This window comes from Bidens hawaiensis, unplaced genomic scaffold, assembly GCF_021521415.1.
Source record: "Bidens hawaiensis isolate Kalapana, Puna unplaced genomic scaffold, B.hawaiensis_p1.1 tig00005944_1, whole genome shotgun sequence".
NCBI classification, from domain to species: domain Eukaryota; kingdom Viridiplantae; phylum Streptophyta; class Magnoliopsida; order Asterales; family Asteraceae; genus Bidens; species Bidens hawaiensis.
The window spans coordinates 928,127-947,494 of NW_027491393.1; the positions used below are offsets into that span (position 1 = coordinate 928,127).

At 34.4% G+C, this 19,368-nt stretch overlaps 1 pseudogene; it reads left to right on the forward strand.

The window, feature by feature from the left end:
* Positions 1-3,803: 3,803 nt before the first annotated feature.
* LOC143631128 (wall-associated receptor kinase-like 6 pseudogene) overlaps positions 3,804-19,368 on the forward strand; it is a 42,998-nt pseudogene continuing 27,433 nt past the window's right edge.

Consider the following 19,368-nt stretch of genomic DNA (forward strand, 5'->3'; position numbering starts at 1 on the left):
TCAGGGACGACCCTGAATACGAGGGAACAATATTGACAAGTAGATCATAGTTAGTTATGTTTTCTAATTACAATATGTTTCCTAATAAGTAAATGATACTTTATGAAGTGTTTCATCAAGACAGAGTGCAAACGAGAAACAAACGTACTACACCGCAGGCCATTTTTGAATAGTAAAACTCAATCTTTTAAACACTATATCGATAGATCTTTGAGTCATAACAATACTATGTATGACCCGTTGGACTCAGCTAGCAATTATAATTATAATAGGTAATATATGTATTGCGTAGCAAGTTAGGTTAGTCTGTATAAACCGATTTATGGTTAAACATTATAAAATATATGTCAAATGCAACCGAGTTAATGTTCATCTAGAGAACACATAAGACTCAACCGAGTTAGTGTTCATCAAGAGTCAAACCAAATTAGGGTTTAAGATATTGTTATTAGTTTTTTGAGTAATATTTTCTAATTAATAAGTACGTGAGCGTTATTCATTTAGTTCATGTTTGATTATCGATCGGGACTTGAATTGGTATTAGAGCAAAGTTCAAAAAATCGAAATCAAGATTACTGGAGAGAAGAATCAGAAGCACGTAATCAAAGAAGATATAGAAGCTGCCGTTCGAAGTAAAATAGCGCAAGCAGCACGTGAAGATTTTTTTTCTATTCTTTATTTGAATCAGAATTATACTTTTTGATTGGTTCTTTGGTAGTTTGGTTAAATGTCAAAAGGTCACATTCTTGAATATTATGGTGCATGAGGAATTTGAAGGAAAAAGAAGCAGGTTGTTTGACTTATGTGGCTTCCACGAAATCAAAAGAAAACAAAAAAGTTATTTTGATGCTGAATTTATATTGGTTGTTTATTGGGTTACGAGAACTAAAGAAAGGATAAAAACGATAAGTTCGTTTGTTTTTCCTTTGTTGGTTGTTTTTCTTCGACCTAACAGGGGGTGTTTGGGATTACTTATTTTCATTAACTTATAACTTATTAGCTTTTAGAAAAAGAATAAGGTGTTTAGGATTGCTTTTAATATGAGAGGAAAAAGTTAGTAAGTTACACTTTTGTAACTTATTAACTTAATGAAAAGTTGTAAGGATGTAAAATAAGGAATCCGAAACACCCCTAAGTAATTTGTTTGTTGGTTAAACAAGTTGTCTGATCACTGTTATTGGATTTTTGATTTTTTTTATTTGGGTTGGATAAGTTGGTTCAATTTAGAGTTCGTATTATTTACGGATTGAACGAGTTACGTTTAGGCCCAGAGTTTGATTTGTTGGATCAAACCGGTTGCTCACTAAGAAGATCAAGGAAGACGGGTGTTCATTCAATTAGATGACCAACATTGCAACCAAAGGAGTGGATATATGATCAGTTCATACGGCCGAGTGATTGGTTAGGGACAAGGTCACATAGGTGGTTGAGTTCGGGAGAGCCGAAAAAACACATCTATAGATCAAGAGAAGTTTTGGGGAGGTCTGGATAGAGAAGATGAGGATCAAGATGGTTGCGAAAGCTGAGATGGTCAATCTCTACCTATTTCGAGTCGAAAATTAGAGGTGATTGTTGGTAATTTGGGATTCTAAGTCACAAGTTGATGAACTTGAGGGACCAATATTAAATTATTGACAGGTAGATCATAGTTGGTTATGTATCCTAGTTGTTTTGTGATTATAATAGGTAATGTTTTGGATATCAAATTTGGTTATTCTGCGTAAACCAAGTTATAGTTAAACATTATTGAATATATGTGAGATGCAAAGGAGTTAGAGTTCATCTAGAGAACATATAAGATTCAACCAAGTTATGGTTTATCAAGAGTCAAACCGAGTTAGGGTTTGAGATATTCTTATCGATCAGTTTTTTGAGTTATATTTTCTGATTAATAAATAGGAGTTATTCGTTTAGTTCGTTTATGATTATCGATCAAGACTTGAGTTTTGACCCGTTAGATAATGTACTTGAATTCCTTTAATTTTCAGTAATTTATGCTTACAAACAATAGCTCCAGCTTTCCTTCCGAACGGTTATTATTATTGTTGGCTTACTTTTTAGATTGATATTCCTTCATAAAATGATGTTGTTGCTTATGTTTTTGTGTTTTTTTGCATAATCACATGTACAGGTTTGGTGGCGGAATTAAAAAAATGGGTTGATGGACAATCAATCAATCATTCCCAGTAACAATCTCACAAATAGCAAAGCTTAGGGTCTGGGGAGGGTGGGATGTAGGCACACCGTACCCATATCCAATAAAATAGAGAGGTAGCTTCCAGAGAGACCCTCAGCTCTAAAAATCACATGTATGTAAAAATTAACAGGTAAGCAAAGTTCAATAATAATATAATTAATAGTAGCACTTAGTAATAATAATAGTAGTGATAGTAATAATAATAATATTATATAGACATATTGAAATACTAAGAATAAAATACAAGAAAGAGACTACACAATATATATGAGAAGAGAATAACATAATGTCGTGTGACCAAAAATAAGGTCAATAGAAGCACCTAGGGTATTACTTTCTCCCTAAAAGTCAATAACCTTAATTCTACGTCTCCAAGAATTTCTATCCTCAACTATGTTCTCAGAGAGGTTTAGGTCTAGCAAATCATGCCTAATCCTCTCATCCCAAGTCAATTTAGGTCGGCCTCTACCCCTCCTCCCCTCTATAGTAATGTTTTCTACCGATCTAACGGGATTCGTTGCCTGTCTTCTCTTCACATGTCCAAACTATCTCAATCTCCACTCTCTTATTTTGTCTGATATGTTAGCTACCCCTAATCTCTCTCGAAACACATCATTTCTTATTCGGTCTAACCTTGTGTGCCCACACATCTAGCGTAGCATTCTCATCTCTGCTACCTCCATCTTCCGCTCTTGTGCCTTCTTAATGGCCCAACAATCTGTTCCATATAACATTGCAGGCCTAACTGCGACCCTATAAAACTTTCCCTTTAGTTTAGTTGGGAATCTCCTGTCGCACAATACACCTGTGGCTGCTCTCCATCTACACCATCCTACCTGAACTCTATGGGCCACATCACTGTCTAACTCCCCATCGCTTTGGACAAACGATCCTAGATACTTGAACGTCGTTGCCTGCGGAACCACTTGCCCTTCAATGGTGACCTGGACGTCCTCATTGTCATTTACTCCACCAAAATCACAGAGAAGGTATTCCGTTTTAGAGCGACTAGTCCTTAAACCTTTTCTCTCTAAGGCTGGACACTTCATAGCAAGTGCCAAAATATATACTTATAGTTTAAATCACAACGTACACTGCTCATAGAGATATAATATAACACGTATGTATAATTCAACCATCACATAAGCATATACGGAGGAACCTAAGTGAAAGCGTACATAGAAACGAAAGTTTTCCATTTTTATGCATGCGCGTCGATTGCTTTAGCCCTTGATTATGATAGCGGCCGGAGACGGTTCAAAACCCCCTGGAAAAAGAAAAAAAGACCAAAAGCATTTTCATATTGTGAAATCTCAGTTTACATTGCAATACAGAAAACGTGGAAATAAAATATATTAAGAGTCCCAAGTTTTTATATTGAGGCTATCAGATTAAAAACCATATTCATGCAAAGTGGCATTGAAAATAGGACACAAAAAACAATTTCATCCTCACTTTTTTTATATATAAAATAAACAATATAAGTAGTTCTGTCACCAATTCCTTGTTTCCGTCCCCGTTAACGTGAACTTAAAAAATAAAAAATATATATTCCATGTTTGGGTTTATTTCTCGGCAGATTCCTTCAATCGATACCCACCATTATAAACATAAACACCTCTTACGGTTTCTGGTATAGTCATTATTCTTTTCGAAAATATGAAGTTACTCAAAGCTTCCCATTTTCTCATTTTCCTTTCAATAACAGCAACATCCGTTGCAAGTCAGAAGTTCGCAAAGACAGGGTGCAAAGATACATGCGGGAACGTGAGCATTCCATACCCTTTTGGAATCGGAGCGGATTGTTCCGTGAACCACTGGTACATCGTTGATTGTAACTCCTCCAGGCCTTTTCTACCAGCACTTAACCATCTCGAAGTTTTAAGTGTAAACTTGGTGAATCAAACAGTCACTGTTAATACGCCAAGGATCACGGACTGCAAAAACGCAGTTTGGAATAGTGGTGAGATAATGGGTGTCGATCTTGGTGGGAGCCCATTCTTGTTTTCCAAACAAGACAATATATTTGTTTATGAGGGGTGTGGTACCGCTGCTTTGATGGATAATGGGAGTGTCGTCGCAGGGTGTTCAACGGCTTGTTTCAATGTTACACTTCGAGAAAGAAACGACTGTTTTGGAAACCGTTGTTGCCAAACTGCAGTTCCTCATTATCTTAAGTCATACAACATTAACTTGACAAGCTCTGAAAGCCAAGGGGAGGACGGAGCTTGTGCGTATGCCTTCTTGATCGATAAAACTTCATATAACCAAGGAAGATTTTCTGACCCACTTATATTCAGGAATTCCTCTTTTCTTCCTGTATCACTTATGTGGATTCTAACAAATTCGGATAACTTTACATGTTGTAATGAGGCAACCCCAGAAGAATGCACAACGGATATTTATAATGGTACTCCAGTAGATACGAGGAATTGTGGCCGATACCATGCTACAGAGGACCCTATTTGAAAGACGGATGCTATAGCTATGGTAAGTAAATCAGTATACATTATCAGTTCTCTTGTTATTTTGCTTTTCTAGATTTATGACTTTTACTTTTAAATTGAAATTAAATAAATATTTAATGCACTGTAATCATTAAAGAACGATAACATGAATTAAATGAAATTAAACAAGGAAGAAAGGTTTATTATCTCAGAAAGAAAATTACAATGAAAAATTGCACACACAAGAAATAAGAAATATATATATATATATATATATATATATATATATATATATATATATATATATGGTTTGGATCAAATACAAATGAAATTAACGTGCTAAACGTGAGAATCAGGTAGAGTAATTATATATACAAGTAGAGTAATTATGTAATTACACCATAGAGTAATTACGTAATTACTCTATGGTGTAATTACATAATTACTCTACTTGATTCTCACGTTTAGCACGTTAATTTCATTTGTACGTTAACCATCTCTTATATATATATATATATATATATATATATATATATATATATATATTTATATAGGAGATGGATCAAATACAAATAAAAAATTTGTACTAAAAATACAAACTGAACAAAATCATCACACCACATCTCCATCTTCTTCCTCATTCAACCACCAGACCTCATCTCCATCTTTTTCCTCATCCACCACAAAATCACCAGACTCTAATCACTCCACCGCCAACCTTCGCCACCTTTCCTTCAACCAAGGCTCCGTTGCCTCGCAATTCCCCATGGCAGCATCGACCTTCTCAATTCCCCACGGCGCACCTTCTTAATTCCCCACCACGCAACCGCCTCTGCCTAATTCAATTGATCCTCTGGCCACCATGCCTCCGCCTCAAACTCCCAACTGTCAAGCGCTTATCAATTTTGTCACTGTCCGCATCCATCAGATTCCGGCCACCGAACCTCGTCGATCGTTGTTTCTTATTATCGTCATTCGTTCCTAGGTTACAATTTTGTGAATCAAATTGAATCTTTTGCGAATATTGATTGCTTAATTGAAACCTACAAATTGAAGTAATACATCAATTGAAGCTAATTGATATTTCCAATTGAAGAAAATTGCCGTGGATATTTGAGGAAGATGAAGAAGCATATTCAATAACTACTCTACATACAATATAATTACTCTATTTGAAACATGTAGTGTAATTTGAGGAGGAAGAAGCAGATACTACAATTACTCTACTTACAAAATAATTACTCTAGTTGAATTAGTATAATTTGAGGAGGAAGAATCATATACTACAATTACTCTACTTACAAAATAATTACTCTAGTTGAAATAAGTAGCATAAATTTGGTGTAATAGTATAGAGTAATCTGTGTTAGTAGTGTAATTACATTTATGAGTAGTGTAATTATTAGTATACTAATTTATTTTTTGTCGCAACTCTATTTGAGAACTGTAATTACACTATGTTATTTATATGTTTAGTATGTTAATTTAATTTGTACAAAACCTTCCCAAATACACACACACACACACGGCGTATATGTCTTCGTGGCGTAAATGACACCCCCCCCCCCAAGTTGGAGATTGAGAAAACCTCAACTTGCACAAGAGCTCGCTAAAATGAGGCACTGGTAAGCTTTTTGTAAAAATGTCAGCAAGTTGATCTCGGGTGTTTGTATGCACCAAAGTCACGAGGCTCTCTTGTAACTTCTCTCGAACGAGATGACAATCGATTTCAATGTGCTTAGTCCGCTCATGAAAGAAAGGATTCTTTCAATATACATTACAACTTGACTATAACATCTGAGTGTGACAGGAGTAATGTTAAGAACATTGAACTCTGAGAGAAATCTTGCCAGCCATGCAAGTTCGGCAGTTACGCGTCGAAGAGATCGATACTCGTCTTCAGCGGAGCTCAAAGAAACAATAGGTTGTTTCTTAGATTTCCAAGAAATTGGAGATCCCCCAAGTGAAATATAAAAACTACCGATCGATTAAAGAGTACTAGGACAAGCTGCCCAATCCGAATCACAGAATGCCTATAAAGCAAAGGAAGGATTGTTGTTGAAGAATAATCATTGAGATAAAATGTCTTTAACATATGAAAGAGTGTGAAGTGCTGCATTCCAATGAGACATTCTCAGTTCTTGCATGAAGTGACTCAAAAATTGAACAGCAAAAGCAATATAAGTCTTGTGTAGTCTTGTGCGAGTAAGGTAATTAAGTTTACCAAGTTTCCTGTATCGTAAAGGGTCATCATGAACGACTCCCTCATGAGTTTTCAGTTGTAACTGATGAGGCAATGAAGAGTTAGTGACAGAAAGATTGGAAGTATCAAATTCGGAAAGCATGTCCTTGGCGTACTTGCGTTGGCACATGATAACACCTTTTGTAGTGTAAAGAACCTCCATTCCCAAAAAAATAATTGAGACGTCCCAGATATTTGATTTTGAAAGATGAATCTAGGCAAGTCTTGAGACTATTGATCTCTTCCAAATTGTTCCCAGCAACTAAAATGCCATCGGCATAGACAACAATATAAACCATTGATGATCCCATAGACTATGAAAACAAGGAATGATCATTATGAGAACCCACATACTCCCCTTGACTTTAATGCGGAAGACAATTTCTCATACCATTGTCGAGAAGCCCATTTCAATCCATATAACGATTTATGAAGTTTAAGCACCTGTTTACCAGGGAGTTGCATACCAGGTGGCGGTAACATATAGATATCCTCATTTAAATCCCCATGAAGAAAAACATTATTAGCATTAAGCTGAAAAAGAGGCCAACTTCGTTTTGTAGCAATAGCTACAAGGATTCGAATGGTGGTCATCTTGATAACAGGAGAAAAATTTTCATTATAATCAATCCTCTCTTTTGAGTATTGCCTCGCACCACCAATCGTGCTTTACAATGCTAAAGTGTCCAGTCAGCGTTGTGTTTAACTTTAAACACCCATTTGAATTTAATAGCCTCCTAGAGGAAGAGGAAAGATAGCCTAAGTATTAGTCTTTCCAAGAGCTTGCATGACATTTTGCCATTCAGGAATACCGACAGCTTCTTTATACGAAGTAGGCTCATGTATATCCAAGATCGCTTGAGTGACAGACTGACTGGAAGGAAGAAGAAGAAGAGCAAGAGATAGGAGAGGAGCATGAATTAGTGAAAGTATGGAAACAATGATGAGAATTTTCAGAGTTGTTACAAACATAGTCACTTAAGTATAAGGATGGAACAGAAATTCTTGAAGATTGTCGAACAGGTTCAGTAGGATCATTAGGAAGAGAATTAGGAACGGGAGATGAAGAATCAGGAACATGAGCAGGAAAAGAAGAATAGGATGGATCATCAAAAAATTTATTGATGAGATCGATGGACGGGAAAATGAAAATTTCTTTGGATTTAGTGATTGAAGGAAATAAAGCTTCAAAGAAAATAACGTCTCTTGATATGATAACCTTGTTCGTATCAAGATCATATAATCTATGAGCCTTTTTACCAAGAGGATATCCGAAAAAAATACAAGGCATAGCCCTTGGTTTAAATTTATCTCTTCCATGAGACAATGTGGAAGCATAAGCAAGACAACCAAAAGATTTCATGTGAGCATAAGAAGAGACATTTCCAGTTAAAACCTCATATGGGGTTTTATTATGAAGAATTTCGGTAGAAAATCGATTGATTAAATGTGTCACAATTAAAACACAGTCACCCCAAAACTGTATTGGGAGCTTAGATTGAAATATAAGAGCTCTTGAGGTTTCAAGCAAGTGTTTATGTTTTCGTTCAACAATTCAATTCTATTGAGGGACAACTACAGAAGTGGTTTGATGACTAATGCCTTTACTCAACAAATAAGCACTTTGAACACACCCAGATCCCAGTTCAAAAGCATTATCGGATCTGATGCATTTCACATTAGTGCCAAACTGGTTGCTAACCATTTCAACAAAAGATTGAAGAATGGGAAATGCATTGCTTTTAGTTGAAAGCAAATGTGTCCATGTGGTTCTACTATAATCATCCACAATGGTTAAAAAATATCTAAACCCATTGTAAGTACCTGTATGATAAGACCCCTAAACATCAATATGGATTAGCTCAAAAATTTTACTGGTACATGTGGTACTAGTAGAAAACGGCAGTTTACGTTGTCCTGCCTTAGTACAAATATCACAATGATCAATAGATTTTTAAAGAAGCATTAGAGATAAAACGTAATTGCTTTAGTTTGTAGCTTGGTAAATGACCAAGGATGTTTTGCCAGAGTTCAGAACTTACAATAGAGTTACAAGCATTATTAGAAACAAAAACAAGAAGGAAATTTCCTAGTGGCTTCCAGGAGGTAAAGCCTATTCAGCATATCACCAAGAACATGTGGGCTCTTCAGAGAAAGGGCCTCCAAGACACATGTGGAGTTATGAAAAAAAACAATACCATCAGTGTCAGAGCATAATATTGACACAGATAAAAGATTATTTCTAAAATATGGAACTAAAAGAACATTTGACAAGGAAATGTTATCAGTCAAAGGAACAATCTCATGTTGATGGACTGTGACAGATGTTTCATTTGGAAGGGTGATGAAAATTGAATTTTTGAGAAAAAAAGCGCTTGAAAAAAGATTTTGATCATGAAACATATGATCATTAGCACCAGTTTCAATAATCCATTTGGAATAATATTTTGAAGAATTGCAAGACATTATATCTCAGAAAGAATCCTGATTAATTTTCGTGGCACTGTTAGCAGCATATGTGGTTGAAGTACCAGGTTGAACTTTAGATTGCTACAGTAAAGACATCAGATCATGATATTGTTGCTGAGTGATACCTTGCTGGTCAGACTGATTTTGATCACTCTTTCCTTTGATCAATTTTTTTCCCTCAGCAAGATTAGCAAACTTCTTTCCTTTAGTAAACTTGATATCTTTTAGAAAGCCAATTAGCATATAGAATTTATTCACTGAATATCCATTTCTTTTACAGTGAGTGCACACCAAAATCCTCTTATTCTCCCCCGTTCTTTCACTGGCGGGACCTCCACTACTTGCGTTCATAGATGCAGAATATGCAGTGATAGTAGTGGTGGTGTGAATTTCCTATTGCTTCTCATCCTGCATGAGAATCCCATATGCACGATTGATAAAGGGAAGGAACTATATCATCAAAATATTACTTCTGATCATGTCATACCTAGGATTAGGGCCAACAAGGAACTGAATAAGCCTCTGATCCTCATCTCTTTTAGCAAAAGAATGGGCATCTCCATAAGTGCATAAAGGAATGGTATTAATTGCATTTAACTCATCCTAATTGGACTTCATCTTAGAAAATAAGTAGCAATATCACTACTGCCCTGAGTGATTTGGCAAAGGTTCTTTTGTAATTGATAAATCTTAGCACCATTTGCCTGACCATAACGAGAATTAAGCTCATTCCAAAGAATCTGATCAGTTTCAGCATATAAAACACTATTACAAATATCATGATTGAGAGTGTTAATAATCCTTGATATCACCATATTATTGCATCGTTGCCACAAAGCAAGATGTGGTTCATTAACCGGTATGATTACATTATTGTTAATGAAACTGAGCATGCTTTTAGATGAAAGAGCAATCGTTATTGCTCTTTTCCAAGCTCCAAAACCATTTTCATCAAAAAAAAAAATTGGAAACAAGGATCATATCGGGATGATCAGAAGGGTGAAGATAAAGAGGATTTGAGGAATCAATGATTGTTTCGGAAACAATGAACTGTTTCAAGCTGCCATTGGAAAACATAGCAAAACGAAACAAGCGTACGAAAGGAAGGAACAAAAGACAAGACTTATGCGTCGTATAACATATATGGCGCATAAGAATATACGCTTGAGACGTATGCACCGTGTAAGTAAGAGAAACTTATACGGCATATAAGAGATATACGCTCACAAGAAAGAATATTGAAAGACTTATACGACGTATAAGACAAAGATCAAGACTTATGCGCCAAGAAAGATATATGGAAGAAACTTATGCGCCAAGGGAGCCAAGAAAATTTTTGACAAGATTTTGAGTAAAAATGAATAAGGAATGATCTGAAATTTTGAAAAACATATAAAAACCAAGAAAATGATATGTTGAGAAAAATTGGTGAAATTTGAACGGTTAAATCTTCTGAAAAAGAAAAAAGTTGATAGAAAATATTTGAAAAGAGGTATATCAAGAAGGTTACAAGATCAATACTTGAACAAACACATAGAAATGATCAACAAGATGATCGGAAGATCAAAAACAAAAAGCTGATGAAGAGGGAAAACTGGTGAATCGAGAAAAAAACGGTTGAAACGAAGAGCAGGATTAAGAACTTTGCTCTGATACAGTGTAATCGTTAGAGCAGTGACATGAAACGAAATGGAAAGAAGAAATGAAACAAGGAAGAAAGGCTTATCATCTCAGAATGAAAATTACAATAAAAAATTACACACAAAAGAAATAAGAAACCTATATAAATAGACTAAACATACACGGCGCATATGTTATACGGCGTGTAAGTTAGACGTCATATAACATATACGGTGTATATGTCTTTGTGGCATATATGTATACACACATACCCTTGCATGCACACCGTTGCTAAAAAATACTCCAAGATTTAGAGTAAACTTGTAGGTCCGGGCACGTCCGTGAAATTTTGGGTACTGTCCCAAATGAGTACTAAAAACAGACCCCTATATATAATTCCCCCCCAAAAATCTACGATAATTGTGTTAACGATAAACCAAACAAAACTGTTATAGCAATAAACAAATACAAAGCAAAGTTAAACGATAAACAAAGACAAAGTTAAACAAATCGAATGACTCCCCTTAAATTCTTCAAAACAAAGTTGTTGATCAATTCTTCGTAAATTATCCTCTCTAGTCAGTGATAATTCATTGATTAAAACTGTCAAATTAAAGTCACCCTCATGCAATGTTGTTCAATCGATTCATGAATTGCGCCCTCACCGCCTCACACCTTGTTGTTCGACCAAGATTATTAATGTGGCATTCGGCCTTCACGGTTCGTTCTCAAACTGATATAGGTTTTCAAACAAAAATATTGGTATTTGGCTAATTACTAAACATATATATTTTGTTTTCTTAAAATAGACAATAAAATAAAATAAAATATTGTGGGCTAAACAAACTGAGTATTGGAGTAATAGGCTCTCTTACTCTTTTGGTTTGTTATTATTGTTTTTTCTAAGAAAAATTATAACCAAAAGCTATAAGAGCATTCACAATGCAATCTCAATCCTCATAATTTAATCCAAATACGCATTTATGCATGAAATTTGTTCATTTTTAAAATTAAATTTTCAATATATATATTCATAATCAATTAAATAATACAGATGTTCACTCAAAACCATATTTAAGTATAGCGAAATTTCTCAAAATAAGCATTTATGAAAATAAAGTTCTAGTTTTAGGTATCATTTACAAAAAATTCCAGAGATAGATATTATAAAATAGACGTGACGAGTAGTTTGTAGAAACTAATTAGAACTTGCCACGTGTCCTTAAACTAACCATAACGAGCACGTTCACTAATCATTTACTTGTCACGACTAAATAAGTTTCATGCCTCGTAATGTACGCCCACGAGTAACTCATAAGTCATTTAATCGTGATGAGTAGATTATAAGATTAAACTAGTCGCGATGAGTTAGCTACTAATAAACTACTGGTGTAGTGAATTTAAACCGGGTAAACTAGTCGTCGCGACTAAATGACTTATGAATTACTCGGGGGCGTTGATTACGAGGCATGAAACTTATTTAGTCGTGACGAGTAAATGATTAGTGAACGTGCTCGTTACGGTTAGTTTAAGGGCATGTGGCAAGTTTTAATTGGTTCTACAAACTACTCGTCTTGACTAGTTTATAATACCAATTTTTGGAATTTTTTGTAAATGATACCTAAAACTAGAACTTTGTTTTCATAAATACTTATTTTGGTAATTTTCCCTTAAGTATAATATGGGGTGAATAGTGAACACTCAAATATGAGGTTTTACTTTAGTTTCCCATATTATTCGGGGTATCAGGTAGGAGATGAGGACTACAACATACGAGTGAAAAATGAACAAAATTACTTATTTACTTTAGAGCAATGTTGTAAAAGTAGGACTATAAGGCCGAGTACTCCTTGAGTACTCGATACAAGGTATGTAGACGAGACGAGTTTCTTTAATTCCACCTAGTTATTAAGAATTGCGCTAAGCTAGACAAACTCAGCCAGAATCACATCTTATCGGTGAATTTGGGCTGATTTTGACTCAAAAAAATAAAACATAATTCGTATTTCAAGAATATTAAAAGACAAATATCATTTTTTTAATTAATAATTAACAATATTAGAACATTTTATTATTTAAAAATGTATTTCTTTTTTTATATTAATATTCACCTTTTTTGTTATAAATATTAGTATACTTATGATACTTGACATATATATAATATCCATAAATTAATTTTATTTATATTTACCATGTATGAGTACTCTCCGAGTACTCCTCGAATACTTCGATTACATCCAACTTCCCAGTCGGCCGCCTAGGGTCCACCTATCGACTTTTGCAAGCTTGCTTTAGAGTGAAGTGCCAAAATCACTGATGTGCTTGAAGTAGTTTAATATTTATTAACTAAATTAACTGAAAAATAAACACTAAGTAATACTCTAAACTCTCTAAAACTCGACTAAACTACTAACTGGCAAGTGAACCGATCGACTCTAGTAAAGCTAAGTAAGTTCGGATATCAAACCCACGAGACTCTTTAAATTACATTTATTAGCTAATTAGACTCGACTACAAAACACGACTTATTAATTATATTTGTTTGGGGGGTTTTTATTTAAAATACTAATTTAATACTATAATTAAAAACTAATTAAGAAAACAACTAATTTAAATGAAAGCAAAGTTTATTATGAAAATAAGATGATAATAAGAAAACTACCTAGGCTAGAATCCCCTAAATTTCAGTAATGAATTAAACCGGGAAAATGTTTAGTTTTGGAACTGGGATCGTAAATTAGACACTTAAAAGAAAACCCGAACATGACCCCTTGACCCTTCTCAAGAGACACGTATGGATTTCTAACAAGTTTTAACGCACACCCGTCAAATTATTTATAATTTAGTTCCTTTATAATGAAATCATACCTTACAGCGCGGAAATCAAAGACAATTTACTATATTTAATTGATTTGATAAACAATAATAAATAATCAACCCTAGACGGACTCCCTACGAAGAACTAAATCTAGCAAGATTAAATAGTAAAGACTTATCAATAACCTAGCACTTTACAGATTTAGGTTAGCAGCACACTTAGGTTTATTCGACAATATTATTCCTATGACCTTATCATGACATCAATCATAAAATAATCAAGAACACAAAGTAATTGACCTAATAGCAATTCTATCATATGAAAAACAATAATCAAGGAAAACTATGGAATAAAACTCATCAAACAATCCTAAGCATTCATACGCATCAATCAAATATAAAAAAATCTTTTACTAAACCATAAAAACCATAACGATAAACAATCCCAAAGTCAAATCAAAACTTCAAAATAAGTTCATCTTAAGCCTAAGTAGTTCATGCAATTTAGCCTAGCATCTTCGGTTTAAACAAAACAAGCAAGTAAGAATTCATGGCGTAAAATAAATGAAAACGAAAGAAACAAAAGATAAAACCCATGTTCTTCGCCTTCAACCAATATGCGCAACACCAGCTGATTCTTCGACTCCAAAGCTGCCAAAATCTGCCCTCGAACTCCTCGGAACTCACCAAAATCGTCTGGAACTTCAGGGTATGCTTAAGGGTGAGTTTAGGGGTCATTATATAGGAAACAGGGGTCCAAAAATAAATAAGGCGGCCAAACGAACGAACATTCTGGAATTCCACACCGCCTCGCCACGCGACGGCCACCTTTCCCTTGGCCACGAGGCGCTCCGGCCTAGGGGGTGGTCACCTGGTACGGTTCACTCCTGGTTCGGTCTGGTTCGTTTCCTGATGGCTCGGTTCTCCTGTTCGGCTTGTTTTTGCTCCTTTTTCGCCATCTTTTCACCGAATTTCAAATCCTAAACCTAAAACATAAAAATATGTTAGTAGTATACAAATCTTACGAGAAACTGAAAAAAATTAATAAAATAATAAATAAAATGTACACGGAAATTAAGTATATTAAACGTTATATCAATCACCCCTGAGGTTTGCTCAGTTATGTGACGTTCGTCCAAAATGGTTTGTTTGTGCAACTAGACCTTTCTTGTTTTATAAGTTGTCAATTTTGTCTAAAACAATAAAGTTGTCTATTTTTTAACTTTAATGAGTAGAAAATAGTCTTTTTTTATTTGTTTTTTAAATTCGATAAGGGATTTATGTTATTTTTTCAATGTTTATGGGTGTATATTGAAAATTTTTTAAAGTTTATGGCTGAACAATTTTAAAATTTTTACTAATCTATGTGTTTATGAAATTATTCATATCTTATGAATCTATAAGATATTTTATTATGTATAGTATTAAATTTAATTTTTTTTGTTTTATGTTTTTAACCACCCGTGTATCACACGGGCTATATCCTAGTAACATACTATATTAAAAACTGAAAATATACAAACTAAAATTAAATTAAAACTCAACTACAACTCATGTTATAAAAAAATGAGGAATAAGCGAGCCGATTTATTGAAAAATAAAATAATCTGGAAAAGTTACAGAAAAGTCTCCTTTTAAAACCGAGCTTAAGCGAACAAGAATTATTAATTAATTATTCCCTTAAATCTAGTTATTGAGAAAGCTATAGTTAAATGAGTGTCGGTTCGTTGTTGACCCGAATGTCGGTATGAGACCGGATCCGGGTCAGTTAGGTTAAAAATGATGAAATATGACTAAAACATTAAAGGGTCAGAGGCTAGTTCGAAACGATTCATGATGAAATCGAAAAGCCTCGAACTAACATTAACATAACTTCTAACGAGTCGGACTGCACTTGACCCCCCAAAATTCTAACGGGCGGGCCTGCCTTGGTCCTCTGCGGTTCTGCATGGCGCGGCGGACCTCTATCGGTGGGGTTGTTTCTTCCTCCTTCGCGCGATGCGGCGGAGCAAAGCCCACACGCCGCATGATGCGATTGGGGGATGGGGGTAACTACCTTTGGTTTAGATAGTTTCTATATTAGACTGAAATGCGCGAGTTTTGAGTTAGGAAATTATGTGTATGTGAAACTATGTGGGCGAGCCATAATTAAGAAACTATTAAGTATTTTGGAAAAAAAAACTAATCTCAACAACTAGATCCTAGATTTAATTACATATATCTATTTTTACTCTGTATAGAAAACTATATCTTTTTTACTTAAACTCACCCTTATATATATATATATATATATATATATATATAGGGGAGGGTTAACATACAAATGAAATTAACGTGCTAAACATGAAAATCAAGTAGAGTAATTATATATATAAGTAGAGTAATTATGTAATTATATCGTAGAGTAACGATATAATTACATAATTACTCTACTTGTATATATAATTACTCTACTTGGTTCTCATGTTTAGCACGTTAATTTCATTTGTATTTTGCAGTAGCGTAATTACTTTATTCATAGTAATTACGAAATGTTATCGAGTCCTAGTTTTCTTTAATTCATATTCCTTTTTTGGAACTCATTTTTATTTGATTAAAATCACACACACATGTATGTATGTATTGGGATGAGATCAATAGAAAACTCCTTTTAAAAAGAAAATTTAAAAAACTTTTAAATAATTATTTTTAATTTATATATATCAATATATATATATGTGTGTGTGTTTCTATTTTATGCGCCCCGCTATACGGCGTTGGCCAAAACCACATTTATATAATTTATACATTTTTTGCTACAATCCTTGATTACAAATACGAAGTTATTTCAGACTTGCTATTTAATTTCTCTTTTCCCTTTCAATAGAAACTCCAAAATATGCCAAGACAGGATGTAATGATACATGCGGGCGTGTGAGGATTCCATACCCTTTTGGAATTGGCACGAGCTGTTCTCTTAACCAATGGTACACAGTTGATTGCCACTCCTCAAAGCCATATCTATCTGCACTTAACCACTTGGAACTCTTGGGCGTGAGTTCGGAAAATCAAACAGTCACTGTTAGTTCGCTTAAGACCACTAATTGCCAAAACCCTGTTCTGAATAGCAGTGAGATTATGGGTGTCGATCTTGGTGGGAGCCCCTTCTTCTTTTCCAAAGAACACAATATATTTGTTTTTGAGGGTTGTGGTATGGCTACTGTGATGGAAAATGATAGTGTGCTCGCAGCTTGTTATGCGGCATGTCATAGTGTTACACTTAGGGATAGAAACAATTGTTTTGGGAAGTGAAATATGACGGTGATAATGGACATCTCAGTCAGAAGTTCATCACTTGTATTCCTAAAGGAGAAGGAACTTCACTGGGTGTAATTCTAATGTCTTTAATTTCTTCATGCTTAAAAATTTTACACCCTATATTCGAACGATCAGATTTTAATTATGAACAATCAAAGTGGTGATCGATCAGCTGGAATTCAAAAGATTCACACAGTCAGTCTTACAGTCTACTTTTGATATTCAAACATTTTTATGAGTACAACACTTATGTTGAAATAGGATGGAAGCAAAAATACTAGATAGGAATATCTTTGTTTATGGGTAACATCTGTGACCGAAGCATTAATTTTATTCGCAACGATTTAAATGAAATAAATTAAGCCCCAGATATATTATAACTAACAGACATAATCAAATAAATAATTAAACTACCAATTTAATAAAGTTACAAAACCGGTTATTTAAAAGTGTTGGAGGTCTAGATGACAAATAGAACTTTTCATCTCTAAAATAAATTTATTAACTTCGAGTAGTGGGTCAAGTTTTTTATTATTAACTTCTTTAGTTATTCTACAAAATGAATTAAAAGGCTGAGAAGGAGTTGTAGGAAAAAAAAACTCTAAAAATAATGAAAAATTAATAATAAAAATCGTAACTCAAATTTTAATACAAAAACGGAAAATGTAAAAAAATAAAATAAAATGTTTCCACTGTCTTTCTCGTTCTATAAAAAAATGCACAATGCTAAGTGTCTTTTATTAGAAATGGTTATTTGATTTGTGATTTTTCCATAAGCTCTAATTAGTTGCATCTTATGGCAACATAAATTTTCAACGTTATAAATTTTTTTAGCGTACGGTGCGATAAAAAGAAAGTTGGAACACATAGAAGAATATATGAAACCACTCTGCAAATATTTAATTATGTGTACTTGTAAATTAGCATTTTTTAGAAACTGCAAAACAGATTAAGACGTAATTAGAGAAGTTCAGCTAGCCATTAGTCTACTTACTAACGGTTGGCTTTGTATTGGCTTCATTCAGGTGTAAGTATAAGCGTGGGTGTACTTTTTTTGGTTGCAATTAGCTATTTCTTGTACAAGGTGATTAAGAAAACAAAAGAAAGGAGGCGACGAAAGAGATTTTTTAAACGCAACGGTGGATTACTTCTAAAACATCAAGAAGAAGTTGACCCGTCTTTAGTTGATAAAAGTCATAAAACAATACTTTTCACATCACGTGAGTTGGAGAAGGCCACTGACAACTTTAATAAGAACAGGATTCTTGGAGGAGGAGGCCAAGGTACGGTCTATAAAGGCATGTTGGTGGATGGAAGAATTGTGGCTGTTAAGAAATCAAAAAAGGTTGATGAAAACCAGTTAGAACAGTTCATCAATAAGGTGGTAATTCTTTCCCAAGTCAACCATAGGAATGTGGTCGAACTATTGGGATGTTGCTTAGAGATAGAGGTGCCGCTGCTCGTTTCAGAATACATTCCGAATGGTACCTTATATGATCGGCTTCACAAAGAAACTAACGAGTTTCCAATTTCTTTGAACATGAGGTTACAAATAGCTACAGAGGTTGCAGGAGCACTAGCTTACTTGCACTCAGCAACTTCCATTCCAATATACCATAGAGACATCAAAACTAGCAATATACTTTTGGATGACAAATACAGAGCCAAAGTTTCCGACTTTGGAACTTCACGGTTGGTCACAGTAGAGCAAACACATTTGACTACCTTAGTTAAAGGTACATTTGGCTACCTTGATCCCGAGTATTATCGATCTAACCAGTTCACTGAAAAAAGTGATGTTTATAGTTTTGGAGTTGTTTTGGCTGAATTGTTAACCGGAGAAAAGCCAATTTCCAAAAGTAGAGTTGGTGAAAGGAGAAGTTTAGTTACACACTTTATGTCAGTCATGGATGAAGGACGAGTTATGTCTATCTTTGATGCAATTGTGATTAAAGAGGGTACCAAAGACGAGCTTCTAAGTATAGCTAACTTGGCAATGCGATGTTTAAATATTAAGGGAATGCATAGACCAACAATGAAAGAAGTATATGTAGAGTTAGAAACCATACGTATGTCGCACATTCCCTCTACAGTTCAAATGAAAATCAGTCCCACTGTGTATGGGGAGGAACTATCAACGATAACTTATGGAGAATCATCATCAACATTCCCGAGTTTTAATGACATCAGTCATTGATGCAAAAAATCTTGGTCAGCGTTTATTGTTCAGTAAATTTATGTTGACATATATTTTCAGGAAATGTAACAGAATTAACTTA